The 17,738-nt window shown below is 41.0% G+C and overlaps 1 pseudogene; it reads left to right on the top strand.

Moving 5' to 3' along the window:
• The first annotated feature begins 8,270 nt into the window (after window positions 1-8,270).
• On the top strand, window positions 8,271-10,446 carry LOC113917020 (annotated as a pseudogene).
• The last annotated feature ends 7,292 nt before the right edge of the window (window positions 10,447-17,738 follow it).

The following is a 17,738-nucleotide window of genomic DNA, read 5'->3' as shown; positions in this document are numbered from 1 at the left end:
AACATAAATTAACCAGGTACTAAGTGACTTGATATCTGACTGTAGGTTCCAGCAGAACGAAACATCCAGATCTGGCTTCCTGTATACCTAGCCCCTACCCTGCAGCCGACTGTACTGATAGGATAACACACACTGCCCATGGTTGACAAAAGCCCAATGCTGACCTCAGTGAATCTCCGCTCTGGTGTCTTGGCAATTTGATGGAAAAGGGAGAGGTAGAATCTAGGTCAGAACTACAGGGAAACCCAAAGACCTACTTCTGTAAAAGATAGGCTTTGAGGAGAGAAGGCAAAAGAGAGGAAGCCTGTTGCAACATCCCTTTCAATACCTTCTATTCTCTCTGTGTATTTTTGCAAGGCGGCTGGCAGCACAAGTTTCTAGCTCTTCGTCCACTGCAGGCATCAAATGGACACCAACAATTCAGAGCGTCTCATGGTCCTGTTGCTCAAGATGGGGCCTTCTATGAAAATTTACCCTCCTCGTTGCTTGTCCAGTAGTTATAGATTGGTTGGAAGCCTTTCCTTATGTAAAGGTTAATAAGAGGCCTGAATACCAAAAAATATCAATTTCTGTGTTATTTGAGAGAAGAAAAATGATAAAAATGATAATGAGTACCAAAAAATATCAATTTCTGTGTTATTTGAGAGAAGAAAAGTGATAAAGGTCTACAAACACCCAGGTCACCAAAAAAATTTTTATTTTTTTAAGATTTATTTATTTATTTTAGAGAGACACAGAGAGAGAGAGTGAGAATGGGTCAGGGGAGGGGCAGAGGGAGAGAATCCCAAGCAGACTCCATGCTGAGTGCAATCTGATGTGGGGCTAGGTCCCATGACCCTGAAATCAGGACCAGCCAAAACCAAGAGTTGGACACTTACTCAACTGAGCCACCCAGGCACCCCAACCAAAAAAAAAAAAAAAAACATTTTAATATGAAAAAAAAAAATTAGTCAATTCACTGGTTGTGCTGGTCTTAAACATAAATCAATTCTTGTTGTCCTGGCCAATTCCTCAGACAATTGAAACAATTATGTGTGTGTGTGTGTGTGTGTGTGTGTGTGTGTGTGTGTCTTGGGGAAAGAGATGCATAGTGTGAAAACTTTTTCTTTAAAACTAGCTCCTTCCTTGGCATGGAAAACTCATTCTTCTAGAGCACTCATCAGACTCCTTCATGTTGGAAAAGGGCATATGATAATAAGCATCACCGTGCAGAGTATACAGCCCCCAGTGAGGTTCCTTTTTTAAATATCTCCATTTGAGATTAAATATGTCAACAACTAGTGCATTTCTCCTAGTTGAGAACGCATAGTGTTATTTCCTCAGCTCGAATTCATCTCTGCAGATTCTGTTTTTAAAGTGGACACTTCTTCAGTTCTGAGGTAAAGTTCCTATCTCCAGAGAGGGCAGGCTCTAGTTTCTCTATGAAGAAGCAATCATCACATTTTCTGGTTGAGGAATTTCTAAAGACCAATTTCCATATAAGAACATCTGCCAGCAGCTGAATTGCTAGTGCTTGTGGGCAAGCAGGGGACTCGTCTTTAGCCATTTCAATAAGTGGTTTGTCACAGAGGCATTGTGGGGTGTGGGGACTAAGCCAGGGCAGGGCAGTGGTGCTGTCCAGGGAGGGCAAACACAGTGAATTACAAAGGATCAGGAGAACAGTGGGAGATGTCCCCTGGATATGTTGGGGGGGGAGGATGGAAAGTCCGTGCTCAGGGTGGTCTTCAGAAGCTCAGTCCCAAGCACATTAGATAACAGGCAAGGGGGCAGAGACTGAGTAAGGGTTGGGATGGGGCTTTCGGGACACTCAGGGGCTGGACTCTCATTGGCTCACTGTCAGAAAAATACTAAGCCTCAGGTCCTGGTGGGGCTGGACTGATGGGACTTTCTCAGGCTAGTAGACTATGGGCAGTCAACACAGTTGACTATTTTGTAGAATGGGAACCATGGAAACATGGAAGGTTGTTGGGCTCCCATAGAAGGTTAGGGAATTGGTTGGGACAGATTTTTGGTAGGATTTTGACTTGATGGACACTGTTTAAAAGGACAACTATAAGGTTTTGAGAGAGTTCTCTTCTGGAACAATTCAGGTGCTGGAGCTACAAAAGGGATGTCTGGACCTCAGGTGCCCCAAGTGCAGGGAACAAGTTTTGCTGATTCCTGGGAGGAGGGGGCACTTGCTGCCTGCCTGCTGTCAGGTAAACAGGTGTGTAGGCAGAGACAAGTGACCTATTAAAGCATATGCTTCTTTGTGGAAGCTGACAGTAATAATTCTCGTGATAGTTGTTATTCAATAAACACATACACACATTTTGGTTGTTCACATAAGGTATTTATGCCAAGAATGTGTGCCATGGTGCATCTACGACTTACATTTGGACCACTACCTATTAAGACACTGAAGTGTTCTCCAAAATGAGAAACAGCAATTTTCCTGAGAGAAACAAGAAAAAAATAAACTCTAGAAAAATCTGCCATTGGATTTCAGAGATTTCTGTCTAAAACTGTTTAGTTCTCATCAAGCAGTACTTTAAAGTATAAACTGTTGTTACTTAAACCAATAAGCCATGTCTTCAGCTCTAGGCATAGGCATTGGAAACTATATACAGTGAAGAAAAAACTGGAAAAAGGATGATCACCTGATGTGAGAGTAAAGACAGACAATGATGCCAGGTGGTGCCTTGGAGCATAATAACCAGAACAGTATGTCAAAGCACAGCAATCAATACCAAAGAAAAATCAACACATATTCAACATCGTCCTTACAGTGTTAAGCTGATTATCCACTTCAAGTAATTGAGGCAGTAAGATGAATGTGCTCAGCAGCCTTTATTTTTCTGTTTTAGAATGCAGAGCTAGGTATAAAGGTTAACTGGTGTCTTATATTGCTTTTCGTTCCTTACCTCAGTCATAGATTTCCAAGGAGAGAGGTACCTTTTCCAAAGACCGAGTAATGCCTGCATAGTTTCTATTATTTTAAAACCATGCTATCAGTGTAAAAGAATGTAAAAAGAGCAATTTAGGATGTTTTCAGTTATATACACATATACATAAATACATATAGACAAGCCTGAAACATATAGGCAAGCTCATATCCATACACTAATACACAGCATTTATATCACTTGAAGGCTTCAGGTGCGTGAATTTCGGGTGCATGAAACTTCAAACAGACCCTTTTAGAACAGATATCTCCACCTTTAAGGAGGAATCATCATCTGTATGGACAGGAGACTTGCACTCCACTTGCTGAGCTAAAAAATGGGCTTCGATAACTCCACACTGAGGACATTTCCAGGTCTCCATCAGGATTGGAGAAAGTTCTTTTTAACCTTTCTTTTTTTTTATTTTAAAGATTTTATTTATTTCCTTGTCAGAGAGCGAGAGAGAGCACAAGCAGGGGGGAGCTGCAGGCAGAGGGAGAAGCAGGCTCCCCACTGAGCAAGGAGTTCGATGCAGGACTCCATCCCAGGACCCCGGGATCATGACCTGAGCCAAAAGCAGATGCTTAACCAACTGAGATAGGCAGGCGCCCCCCACGACTTTCACCTTTCAAGACAATATGGTTGTCCTCACTGGTGAAACATTCTGTTACTTTATCACTCTGTTTCATCATTATTAATGCTTAAAATCCCTAATGTGTTAGTTTGTGAACTCTGTTGTTTCTTACTTGCTGGGGAAGCACCCTTCATGAAGGAATATCATGATAACATGATTGTCTCGACTTCCTGTTCACAAACCTGAAGTTCTCAGTCCTTTAACCTCCCATAGAAAATCCCTTCACATCCCTTCATTTTCAAGATTTTAATCTGAATCTTTTCTAAGCCTACATACGTGTCTTAAGTCCACATACCTTATTTATACCTCCTCAACAGACCAATACCCTGAGAATGGCCAACTTCTCGTTCTTTTGAACATCTCATAATAATTCTTCTGTAGCACATGTCAAGCACAGCATAGAGGTTAATAGCATAGCCTCCGTAGTCAGCAGACCTGAATTTGAATCCTAGTTTTGTTTTTGTACAAGTTGCATAACATGTCTAAGCTGTATTTCCTCCCTTTGTGCAGATGAATCATTCAAGTCAAGGTACGTGATAAGCGTTCCATAAAAATTAGCTTTCATGATTACCGCATTTGTATTGTATTTCTGTACTGCATAGATTTCCTTATGTATAAATGCTTTATATATGGGTGTTTCCAAGCAGAACCCCAAATGTGCATGTTATAGGGGATCAGACACACAACCAGGCTTATTAAGAGGGCTGTGGGGCTGGCAAAGCAAGCATCTATTTTTATGAGGATTCTAGGAGATTCGAGGGAAGGAATGTACCTATGGGTGGATGAAAGTCAAGGAAGCAATTTTTAAGCATGCTTTTTCTCAAATGATCCTTCAGTCCAGATCCCCAAGGTTTCTGTCTGAGACGTGGGATAAATGAGTTCCATTTAATAGCGTATAAAAATAATAGGAGTGTGTCAAGAAAATCTCTAAAATATACTGAAGGCAAATGTCAACATGATTTTGTGCCTCAGGCAACAGACTGTGATGTTATTGGGCTGAGAATATTTTTTCATCTGTTTTAGTGAAGTGACTATCGAAGCATTCACAGCACAAGTAGAGCAAAGAGGACTCTCTATGGCATAGAATTGGCCATGGGAAGAGGGGAAAGCCACAGTCATCTCTGGGACCCAAGGACCTTGGGTGCTGGACCCCACTTCCTATGCGGTGGTATCAGTAAATAGGAGAGACTTGAACAGAACTCACAGGGCCACAATAAAGTATGCATGAGGAGCAAACCATAGTTTCCAGAAGAACTCGATGTGCCAGCACAGTTTTGATACCATAGCAGAACCTGAGAATTTCCTGAATTTGTTGGGTGAGTTTAAGATAGAATGGGATTACCATATTCTGCGGAAGGATGTTCATCTGGAAAAGGACTGTCATTGTGATGCTACTGTATAGCCTGAGCTGATGAAGCATGAAACAGAGTGGATTAAAACATTTTCCTCACAACTCCCTTGTAGATCCCTTGAGGGCAGAGCCTTACTCATCTGTATTAGTCTGCTCAGTTTATTATAAATGACTGTAATAGAGTCCCACAGATTGAACAGCTCAAAAACAGAATTTTATTTTCTCACAGTTCTGAAGGCTGGAAGTCCAAGATCAAGGTCCTGGCAGGGTGGGTTTCTGGTGAGAAATTTCTTTTTGGCTTGCAGATGGCCACCTTCTCCCCCTGTCCTCACATTGCTCTTCCCCCCTGAGTATGCACTTCTGGTGACTCTTTCACTTCTTATAAGGACTTCTTATATAGGACTTTTACCAGTCTTACTGGATTAGGGCTCCACCCTTATAACCTCATTTGACCTTAATTACCTTCTTAAGAGGCTTATCTCCAAACACAGTCCCATTGGGTTTAGGGCTTCAACATAGGACTTTTGTTGGCGGGGGGTGGGGTGGGGTGGGGAGGTGGGGGGTGGTACACTGTTGAGTCCATAATCTTCTGCCCTATGGTCCATCAAAATTCATGTCCCTCAGAGTGCATGGGTGGCTCAGTCAGTTAAGCATCTGACTCTTGATGTCAGCTCAGGTCTTGATCTCAGGGTTGTGAGTTTAAGCCTTGCATTGGGCTCCATACTGGGCATGGCGCCTACTTAAAAAAAAAAAGAGAGAGAAAAAACTCATGTCTCTCTCATATGAATAATACATTTACTTTATCCCAACAGCCCTTAAGTCTTACTACATTCCAGCATTAACTTTAAAGTCCAGAGTCATATTTAAATATCATCTAAATTCAGTATGGATGAAACCTGAAGTATGATTCATCTTGAGGCAAAATTCTTCTCTGGCTGTACACCTGTCAAGCCAGAGAAGTACTTCCAAAATACAATGGTGGGATGGGCATAGGATAGACAGGCTCATTCCAAAAGGGAGAAATTGGAAATAAGAAATAGATGATGGGCATCAAGGAGGTCTAAAATCCAGCAAGGCAAATTCCATTAGATCCTAGACCTTAAGAATAATCCCCCTCCATGCCCTGCTCTCCAGGCCCACTGGAGTGGTGGTCTTGCCTTCTAGAGCCACTGTGGCAGTGACCTTGCCCTTTTGGTCATGGGTTGCAGCCTTGTCCAAGAGGCCTTTGTTGGGGGTACAATAGGCCCTTGCCTGCTGAATCCAAGGAGGTGGCCCTACCCTCTGAAACTGAGGAGGAAATAGCCTTCCCTGGAGGCCAGTGTACTCTGGGCCTGTGGTGCCATTGGTAGCCCTGCTGATCCCTGAATCACCTTGGGGTCATTATTCTCTTTTTTTGAAGGATGCAGTATGCTTGTAGCTGGATAGCTCTATTGTCCCATCCTGTAGAACCCTAGCAGTCCAAAAGCCTTTCTGTCCCCTTAGTCCAAATGGGCAGTGTCTCTGCTAGGAAAATCTCACCTGTTTCTGGCTTTTGCTGAGATGACTGATTAAATCCATAGGTAATTTCTTGATGGAGTGCTTGTCCGGCTGCACCTTTGGTGTTCTCTTCAGAACATGCTTTCTCATTTTTTGGAATATGGATAGGCTGAGAATTTTCCAAGTCTTCAAGTTCTGGTTCCTTTTTGTTTAATAATTCCTTCAATTTATCTCTCTCCTCTCACAACTTACTCTAAACAGTTAGCAGGAGCTAGGCCATGCCTTTAACACTACTCTTTGAAATCTCCTCTGCTAAAAATCCAGGTTGTTACTCATAAATTCTACCTTTCACAAAACACTAGAACACAACTCAGCCAGTTTCCAGCAACATGTTTCTCATTTTTGTCAGGAACGCCATCAGAAACACCTTAAAAGTTCATTTTCCTATTAACAGTCTCTTAAAGCAATGTAGGCTTTTCCCAACATGTACCTCAAAACCCTTCCAGTCTGTGCCTATTACTTAGTTTCCAAATCACTTCCATATTTTTAGATATTTGCTATGTCAGCACCCTACTTCTTGGTATCAAAATCTGTCTTAGCCTGCTTGGGTTATCATAACAGAATACCAAAGACTGGGTAGCTTTAATAATGGAAATTTATTTTCTCACAGTTCTGGAGGCTGGAAGTCCAAGATCTGATGAAACCGGGTCTGATGAGAACTTTTTCTTCCTGGCTTACCGATGGCTACCACTCACTGTGCCCTCAGGACCTTTATGCATGTGCACTCCTGGTTTTTCTTCTCTTTTTATAAGGACATCAATCCTTTTGGATTAAGGCCCCACCCTTGTGACTTCATTTAACCTCAGTTACCTCCTTAAAGACACTATCTCCAAATAAAGTTACTCTGGTGTTAGGGCTTCAACATAAGGATTTTTCTAGGGGGGGCATATTTAGTCCATAACATAATTTTTATTTTATTAATCACACATTCACTGCAGGGGATATATCTTTATTAATAAGCCTGGCTTGCTACAGCAGACCATCAGAAGAAATGGAGTGGGGGCTGAACATTGAAAGTATGAAGATTAAATTGGTCTAAAATAATCCTGGACCCAGCATATTAGAACTCCAACAGTTCTCACCAGAAAAGTCACCCCTATACAACCAAACCTGAATGCACAAGATGTTTATGAAATCCTTAGGAGATGAAATATTGGGAGCATTTCACTCTTTTATTTTTTTATTTTTTATTTTTTTAAAGATTTTATTTATTTATTTGACAGAGAGAGACACAGTGAGAGAGGGAACACAAGCAGGGGGAGTGGGAGAGGGAGAAGCAGGCTTCCTGCGGAGCAGGGAGCCCAATGCAGGGCTGGATCATGACCTGAGCCGAAGGCAGTTGCTTAACGACTGAGCCACCCAGGTGACCCGAGCATTTCACTCCTTTAGTGAGCTAATTGAGAAAGGTGGTAAGAAGGAACAAAATTAAGGTATCTGTGACTTAAGACAAAGAGTATGAGAAAGTGCAGACTCTAGAAGACCCCAGAAGGATTTACCTAGGCATGTGGTTCTAATACTTAATAAATCACACATCAGCCACAGGACAACAAAAACAGAGAGTGCTGAAAAGTATCAGAAAAGCTGATATGAAATGTAACTTGGTACCCATTGATTTTGATACAATTTTTTTATATCCTGGAAAGGTTAATTCTACTTGGTGAATGTATTTTAAATAATCCAAAAGTGGAAAAGCTAGTAGATACCATTTCTTAACATTTAGTATCTGGCTCTTGAGTCAGCCCTGCGCAGGCTTGTTGCGGAGACGTAGCCAGACGCAGTCCCTACCCACCGTCATCTGTAGTGCTTGCAGCTCTTCTCCTTTAAGATGCCTGAGGAAGTGCACCATGGAGAGGAGGAGGTGGAGACTTTTGTCTTCCAGGCAGAAATTGCCCAACTCATGTCCCTTATCATCAATACCTTCTATCCTAACAAGGAAATTTTCCTTCGGGAGTTAATCAGTAATTCTTCTGATGCCTTGGACAAGATTCGCTGACAGACCCTTCCAAGTTGGACAGTGGTAAAGAGCTGAAAATTGACATCATCCCCAACCCCCAGGAACACACCCTGACTCTAGTGGACACAGGCATTGGCATGACCAAAGCCGATCTCATAAATAATTTGGGAGCCATTGCCAAGTCCGGAAATAAAGCATTCATGGAGGCTCTTCAGGCTGGTGCAGATATCTCCATGATTGGACAGTTTGGCGTTGGCTTTTATTCTGCCTACCTGGTGGCAGAGAAGGTGGTGGTTATCACAAAGCACAATGATGATGAGCAGTATGCCTGGGAGTCTTCTGCTGGAGGCTCCTTCACTGTACGTGCAGACCATGGTGAGCCCATTGGCCGGGGTACTAAAGTCATTCTCCATCTTAAAGAAGACCAGACAGAGTATTTAGAGGAGAGACGTGTCAAAGAAGTGGTGAAGAAGCATTTGCAGTTTATAGGTTATCCCATCACCCTTTGGAGAAGGAACGAGAGAAAGAAATCAGTGATGATGAGGCAGAGGAGGAGGAAGGGGAGAAAGAGGAAGAAGATAAAGATGATGAGGAGAAGCCCAGGATTGAAGAGGTGGGCTCAGATGAGGAGGATGATAGTGGGAAGGACAAGAAAAAGAAAACAAAGAAGATTAAGGAGAAATACATAGATCAGGAAGAACTGAACAAGACCAAGCCCATTTGGACCAGAAACCCTGAGGACATTACCCAGGAGGAATATGGACAGTTTTACAAGAGTCTTACTAATGACTGCGAAGACCACTTGGCAGTCAAGCATTTCTCTGTAGAAGGTCAGCTGGAATTCAGGGCATTGCTGTTTATCCCCTGTCGGGCCCCTTTTGACCTCTTTGAGAACAAGAAGAAAAAGAACAACATCAAACTCTACGTTCGCCGTGTGTTCATCACGGACAGCTGTGATGAACTGATACCAGAGTATCTCAACTTCATCCGTGGTGTGGTTGACTCCGAGGACCTGCCCTTGAATATCTCCCGAGAAATGCTCCAGCAGAGCAAAATCTTGAAGGTCATGCGCAAAAATATTGTGAAGAAGTGCCTTGAGCTCTTCTCTGAACTGGCAGAAGACAAGGAGAACTATAAGAAATTCTATGAGGCGTTCTCTAAAAACCTAAAGCTTGGAATCCATGAGGACTCTACTAACTGGCGCCGCCTTTCTGAGCTGCTGTGTTACCACACTTCCCAGTCTGGGGATGAGATGACTTCTCTTTCAGAATATGTGTCCCGCATGAAAGAGACCCAGAAGTCCATCTATTACATCACTGGTGAGAGCAAGGAGCAGGTTGCCAACTCCGCTTTTGTGGAGGGAGTGCGGAAGCAGAGCTTCGAGGTAGTGTATATGACGGAGCCTATCGACGAGTACTGCGTGCAGCAGCTCAAGGAGTTTGACGGGAAGAGTCTGGTCTCGGTTACCAAGGAGGGCCTGGAGCTGCCTGAGGATGAAGAGGAGAAGAAAAAATGGAGGAGAGCAAGGCCAAGTTCGAGAACCTCTGCAAACTCATGAAAGAAATCTTGGATAAGAAGGTTGAGAAGGTGACAATCTCCAACAGGCTAGTGTCTTCACCCTGCTGCATTGTGACTAGCACCTATGGCTGGACGGCCAACATGGAGCGGATCATGAAAGCCCAGGCCCTTCAGGACAACTCTACGATGGGCTATATGATGGCCAAGAAGCACCTGGAGATCAACCCTGACCACCCCATCGTGGAAACGCTGCGGCAGAAGGCGGAGGCGGACAAGAATGACAAGGCAGTCAAGGACCTGGTGGTGCTGCTGTTTGAAACAGCTCTGCTCTCCTCCGGCTTCTCACTTGAGGATCCCCAGACTCACTCCAACCACATCTACCGCGTGATCAAGCTAGGCCTGGGCATTGATGAACATGAAGTGACCGCAGAGGAACCCAGTGCTGCTCTTCCTGATGAGACCCCCCCCCCCCGAGGGTGATGAGGATGCCTCTCGCATGGAAGAAGTAGATTAGTTCTACCTGCAGACCTTGTGCCCTCTGTATAGTGTCCCCATGGCTCCCCAGCAGCCCCGAGTGGCCCCGGTTCACCTGGTTCCCTCTGCTGATGTCTAGTGGTTTTTTCTTTTTTTTCTCCTGTCTTTGAGGCAGGAAAGAAGGCCATCAAGCCCTATCCCTTCCGATATTTGACGGGGTTTGGATATGTATTGTGGGTGTTTTTTTTGTTTATTTTGTTCCAAGATTAAAGTATGCAAAATAAAGAAGATACAGTTTTATATAAAAAAAATTTAGTGTCTGGTTTATTGGGTATTAATTAGGGTATAACCACATTATAAACAATTATACAATCTTTAAAAATGATGATTATACATTAGTGCTTATGTAGAAAGTATTGCGTTGTCACATTAAGGGAGACAATACAGAATTAAATATATATATGTATATATATATCACATGTTTTTGGTTATATATCTATATATACACACACACATTTATACAATGTTTATATAAATGTGTGTATAATGTTCATATAAATATATATGAATATATACCAATTTATATGTAAACTTATAAGTATATATAATTTTATATAGATGTTATATATAAATATACAGTGTATATACAGTGTACATATGTTTTTAAATATCTATACATAAAAAGCAGCTATGTTATATAGCTGAGAAAAGCTTGAAAAGTGCATGCCAAAATTAAGAATGATTATCTTTAGGTGGTGAGACTAGGAATATTTTTAAAAACATATTTTCTTTCTTTTTCAACGTTGTGAAACATGAGCATGTATTGTAAGTGCAATAAAAATGAGATAAAATTCTTTATCCTTCAAAAAACATATACTGCTAACATAACATGTACCCTATCGGATAGTTGTATGGATGTTATCCCTGCCTGGGAGAGAGCCCACTTGTCACACCCTCAGTTGTTGGGATCATATTTTGCCCATTTTTGCGTTTCTCCCATGCAAACTGACGGTGCCTGTCGTTTTGTTGAATGAATGATACCCTAAGGTATTTTCTGCCGTCAGGAGCCTTCTCCTCCTTCCTGCTGTCCCTACTTGTACTCCGTGCCCAGATTTCTGCAATGGGCTCTAATATTCTTACAACTTGTTTCCCTTTCTCCTCCTACTTGGGCGGCTTGCGTTGTTTCTTGAATGAGTCACTGAAACTGATTGAATCTCCGTTTCTTAATTTTTTAAAAAATAAAAAAGTGGGAAAGGGGTAAAGTGCTCGAGAGACATTAGAAGGAAGAACAAGGGGATTCTACTTATTTCCCTATGAAACGGTAACACTCGGTGCCGTGCACGCACACCTCCTTGGAAAAGCTGTTAAAGATTGCAAATCAAAGGGAAAGAAAATGAATCATTTCCATGCCTATGGGACAGGAGAGAAGTTAAAGATAAGTAAAAGATAGTCTCTGAAGAAAAGACATAAAGTAAATCAAGATTAAAAACTGTGCTTTTTTGTTCCCGGTCTTCACAGAATCCACTCCCCGTTCCTTTATCCGGCTATAATGTGGCACAGGCACTCTGGAATGCTATGAGATGGGAGACAAGAATATGAACAATGAGCTGAATTTTTTCTTGCCTCCTCTAAAATTGGTCTTCAGCAAAGTGAAAAGGAAGGTTTGATTGCTACATGTGAGCATCTCCCCAGAATTCAAACCAAGACTTAACTTCTCTCTAACAACATGAACCTGAAATGAAATAAATCACAGCTCACAGGAGACATTTTTGCTCCTCCTTTTAGAAAAAATAATATTATAATCTAGTTCATTGAAATTTGAGGGGCACTGGGGTGAGCATTAACTGTACACAGGTAACAAACGTTAGGGACTTACATTTTCTGAAATTTTAGCCTCCCACCCCCGACCCTGTGTTGCCTGGAATCTGAGATTAGGAAAGACTACAGAGTTTGCTTTGGAGACTTTGGTGTGGTTGCTATGACAACAAACTTTAGGGCATTGTTGTCTACATGGAATCGCAAAATGACAGATGGCCCATTATGAAACTGTACATATTTGGAGATGAAAAGAAAATACATCACTCTCAAGTCCGTTCATTGTGTTGGTGTAAAAAACGTGGGGATATCATCACCGAGAGGGGTGAGAATGGGCGCCCGGAAAGGAAAGGTTAAAACAAAACTTTATTCATCTTGAAACCATGTCCACTGACCTGTAGATTGCTTATAGATTGCTGCCTCTCCCCGCTTATATAAAGAATTTTATCTAATCAGGTATTTATTTGGCACCACTCAGGGCAACTTTGAAACTTTTTGTATTATGACTACAGTTAGGAGGCCAAAATGAAATAGGGTAAGGACAACAGGGTAAAACTCTCATGTAATGACCACTGGGAAAGTGTGGGTTCCTTCCCCTTGGGTGCTCTTGGCAGTAAGCTGGGTGATATAGAGGATCGAATGGCCTGAAAGTCTGGGTGTTTTTCCTTGTAGGTCTGTATCAGATATAACCTATTGGGGTTACAGGTCTAATGGAATAATATCAAACTTCAGACACATGATGTGAAGTTCTGAGCCAGGGCCTGAAAATCATCATTGCAGATCCAGGAGATGAGTTTAGGAACTTACTGTAAAAGGCTTAGCGATTTGGGCTAAGCTGGTAAGCTCAGTATGGGCAAACATTGATGTATCTGCCAAAGGATACTGTTTATTACCCAAATCTTGATACCTAGTCAAGGAAAGTGATAGTCTTGTGATTCAGTGATCATTTTTCAGAACGACTGCAGAGGTGTACTTACCTGTCTACTTTCTATCATCTATCTATCTATCTATCTATCCGTCAATCTTCATTTATTTATAAATGACTGAAAATCCCTGATAATGAGTGTGGATCTTGAGTCATGCCATAGGCCACGTGTTAATGGAACTAGACACATTTGACCTGTTTTCAAATACAAAGGATGATGATGAAGAAGGGAATCCTCTGTGGTTCCAAAGGCGAATTTCCAGAAGAGATGTCTCAGCTCAGTATTTTGAAAACTTTCTGAAAGCTTTCTCAAAACAGCATGCTGCCTTAAAAGGTAGTGAATTCCCTTTTATTAGAAGTTATTAAGCATCCGTGTTTGGTCTCATGGCAGGTATATTGTCAGAAGGACTTACTGATCAGATTGGAGCCTTGGCCAGATGGCTGCAAGGCCTCTTCCAGCTTTGAGATCTACTATTCTTCGGTTCCTGAGCTGGGCCTACCATGCTCATCAAACTCCTGAACCATCAAAGTCCTACATTCTTCAGGCCCAGACGCTTCTAGGCAGGGCCCACAAATCATTCACAAAATTGGATAGTGCAGTTGAGAAGGAGTGGATATAAGGACAAGACCAGCATGACTAGATTTATTCTTTTTGATGACTCTGTGGCATATTTTTAACCTTGGCCTCTAAGGATATAAAGTCAATACATTAACCCTGATGACACTACCTCTTTACAAAGATTCTTATTTAAGTAATAGAAACATAAGGCTTGTCAAAACGAGGAAATGAGGCCATTTCGCCTTTCTAAAGAGCTCCTGTAGTAAATCAAAACATATTATGTTGAATAACGCTTTCTCATATTTTAGCAGCATAACATTTATCAAGAAATAGTTTTGCTGGTTAGAATTTTTGTTGAATGTCATAAAATGTTATTAAAAAATCTTTAATCTTGGGAGATAGCTGTATGTGTATTGCTAATACACACACACACACACACACACACACACAAATGTGTAAGTACTACTCATTTTTTGCATGTTGGCATGTTGTAAAATTCTGTTTTCTTTTCATTCCTAGATGTTGTAAATAAACTGGATCTGTACAGTAGGTTTTTGTCAGACTCCCAGAAAGACAATTTTATTTTATAGCACATCCTAGAGTGACAGCCAGAAACTGTTCTGCACCACCTCAGTACAAACAAAATTAGCTTTTCACAATATTTTTGCAGATGTTAAAGGTCATTAATAGAATGAAACCAGATGACTAAAGCAATACATTTGGAATGATTGGGTTGTATTTTTCTCTCTAGCTTAAAGACACAGAGTCCCATTTTCTCTGTTACTTGGCTACATTTCATTTTTTTTTCCAGTTATTTAATGGTTTCCAAAATCATAAAAGTAAAAGTGGTAAGATATGTATTTCTTGGCTGATGCCACCTTCCTTTTCTGACAGAGTTGGAATTTTATGAGGATGAAAATAGTATTAACTGTTCAAAAAACCACACTGTTTAACAATTGCCCTTGCTTTCTGTTTTTACTGAGGTCAAATTTTTGTTATGAGTCTTTTGAAATTCTCTTTCCAATTAAAAAGAGAAGAGATAATTAACTGGAAGAAATGCTACTAGATTTTTCTCTCAGAATAGAAAGGAGAGAGCTCCTTTTTTAAGTACCGGGACTTGATTAAGAGGTGCTGTGTGCTTTGTTAGGACAGACTGGGCATGCTGCCCCTCTTATACTGTTTTATTTGCAGCTCTGGGCCACAAGGAAGAAGCTACAGTTAACAAACTACAAGTGGGTATGATTATGACAGCAATACTTACAGATCAGCTGGAAACGCCTATACTTCTGGAATGATCCTGCCTTTTTTATTCAGCAAAGGATAAGTTGGGGAAAATTTTTCCATCATGTTAGTTAAACAAAACGCAACATGACTCACTCTATTTTTTAGTGAAAATGAGGTAGCAACAAAAACCTTGTCCTGGTTTCCCAGAATGCCTCGTGGATGTATGGTGCCTATTGAAGGGGTTCATGGGTTGCCCTCCTATCGGGGACAGCGCAGCCCTTCCCTGCCTTCTTCCTTGCCCTCCCCAACACAGCAAACCACACAGGAAAGTGAACTTTTCTGCAGGGGAAGGTCCTTAAGAAAGTGGGAGGCGATAAGATGGAAACACAACTGGATGGGTTGGATTGTGGTCAGTGACACTTTTCCTATGGAACCAGACGGAAAGCAGAAGCATCAGTTGGCAGCTGAGGAGGTGGGCCGGTGAAGGCATTTGAGGCCTGAGCCAGATTGTTCCATCACAGCACTGGGTTCGGTTCTCCCTGTGGGCTCCCGGGACAGTTTCCTCCACTATTTAACCCAATAGTCATGATGCAGATAGTCATGAAAATAATAGTGTGTACTTATTTGAGCCAGTGCAAAGGAGAAGCATCATTCCTCTTCCCCCACTGAGGTTAGCAGGGCTGGTGGCTGAAGTGAATTTTGAAAAAAAAGTACATTTCTAGGGAACAGAGTTGAGCTGCCTGGTCTGTCTGTCCCTTCCGGTCTGAGGTAGATCTAGCAGATTCTAACTACTGGAGATGCTGTTGTTGAATTTTGTGAATATTTAAAAATATTTAAAAATGTAAAAATAATTTATTCTTATCTTCAAATGTGTTTGATGTGAAAGAAAGATCTACCTTTGTAAGGTTTCATAGGAAAACCAGTTGTCCCATGTATTGAAGAAATAACCCCCCCTTATTTCAATGCTATCATATTCCAAGTTCATGTATGCACAGGAAACTGCTTTTGATCTTTTATAGCCCTTTCCCTGCACTAGCGCTCCCTATTATTACTATTGCTCTGTAATATATTTGAATTCTCGGTACTCTTCTTGTTATATTTCAAAATTGTATTGGTTATTCTTATGCCTTTATAGTCCTTACAATTTTAGATTTAGTACTTCAAATTCCATAAAATCTTATTGGTATTTTGGTTGTAAATGAGTTGAATTGATAGAAGAAAGTGGGGAAAATTCAACATCTTCAAGATAATGGACTTATCTACCCCAATTTTTCTATTTCTATTTCAATTCTTTTATGTCCGTGAATAAAATTTCACATTTTTTCCCCACACAGGTTCTGCCTATATGTGTATTACAGATGCTACTACCACTTCTACACAGGTTGAGCCAGATATCATTTTAAGTAGTTTGCATGTATTATTTCATTTAATCTTCACATTAACCCTCTGAGAAAAGTGCCAATTATTATTCTCTTTTTTTCAAATGAGAAAATCGGTCTAGAGAGAATGAGTAATTTGACCAATGTCATGAGGCTACTTATTGAAGGAGCTGAACTGAAACCAAATTGATCTGACTCCATGGATTCTAACCACTATGTAAAGGTAATTTCTGGCTTTCTTGGTGCTCTATGGATTATATTGTTATTGTATATGAAATATTTTTATTATATTTTTTATTTGGATATAACTGGCATATAGAAATGTTATTAATTTTTGTACATTGGCTCATCTCTAGCAATCTTTCTGGGCTCCCAGACTACTTTTAAAAGTTGCCTGCAGAAGGAAGCAGTCAACAAAGCCAAAGGACAACCTACAGAATGGGCTGTCTTATCAAAGAAAGGGCTAGTATCCAAAATCTCTAAGGAACTTACCAAACTCAACACCCAAAGAATAAATAATCCAATCAAGAAATGGGCAGAAGACATGAACAGACACTTCTCAAAAGAAGACATACATGAAGAAATGCTCAACATCATTCAGCACCAGGGAAATACAAATCAAAACCTCAATGAGATACCACCTCACACCCGTCAGAATGGCTAAAATGAACAAGTCAGGGAACGACAGATGTTGGCGGCGATGCAGAGAAAGGGGAACCCTCCTACACTGTTGGTGGGAATGCAAGCTGGTGCAGCCACTCTGGAAAACAGTATGGAGATTCCTCAGAAAGTTGAAAATAGAGCTACCCTATGAACCAGCAATTGCACTACTAGGTAATTACCCTGAAGATACAAATGTAGTGATCCGAAGGGGTACGTGATCTGAAGGGGTATGTAAACCCAATGTTTATAGCAGCAATGTCCACATTAGCCAAACTATGGAAAGAGCCCAGATGTCCACCGAGAGATGAATGGATAAAGATGTGGTATATATATATATATATATATATATATATATATATATATATATATATATACCCACAATGGAATATGAGCCATCAAAAAAATGAAATCTTGCCATTTGCAATGATGTGGATGGAACTAGAGGGTATTATGCTAAGCTAAATAAGTCAATCAGAGAAAGACAATTATCATATGATCTTACTCATATGTGGAATTTAAGAAACAAAACAGAGGATCATAGCGGAAGGAAAGGAAAAATAAAACAAGATAAAATCAGAGAGGGAGACAAACCATAGAGACTCTTAATCATAGGAAACAAACTGAGGGTTGCTGGAGGGGAGGGAGGTGGGGGGATGGGGTGACTGGGTGATGGGCATTAAGGAGGGCACGGGATGTAATGAACACTGGATGTTATATAAGACTGATGAATCCCTGAACTCTACCGCTGAAACTAATAATACACTATATGTTAATTAATTGAA

This window comes from Zalophus californianus, chromosome 4 (genome assembly GCF_009762305.2).
Source record: "Zalophus californianus isolate mZalCal1 chromosome 4, mZalCal1.pri.v2, whole genome shotgun sequence".
NCBI classification, from domain to species: domain Eukaryota; kingdom Metazoa; phylum Chordata; class Mammalia; order Carnivora; family Otariidae; genus Zalophus; species Zalophus californianus.
The sequence above is the reverse complement of the archived record's forward strand: the minus strand, read 5'-3'. Positions and strand labels throughout refer to the sequence as shown.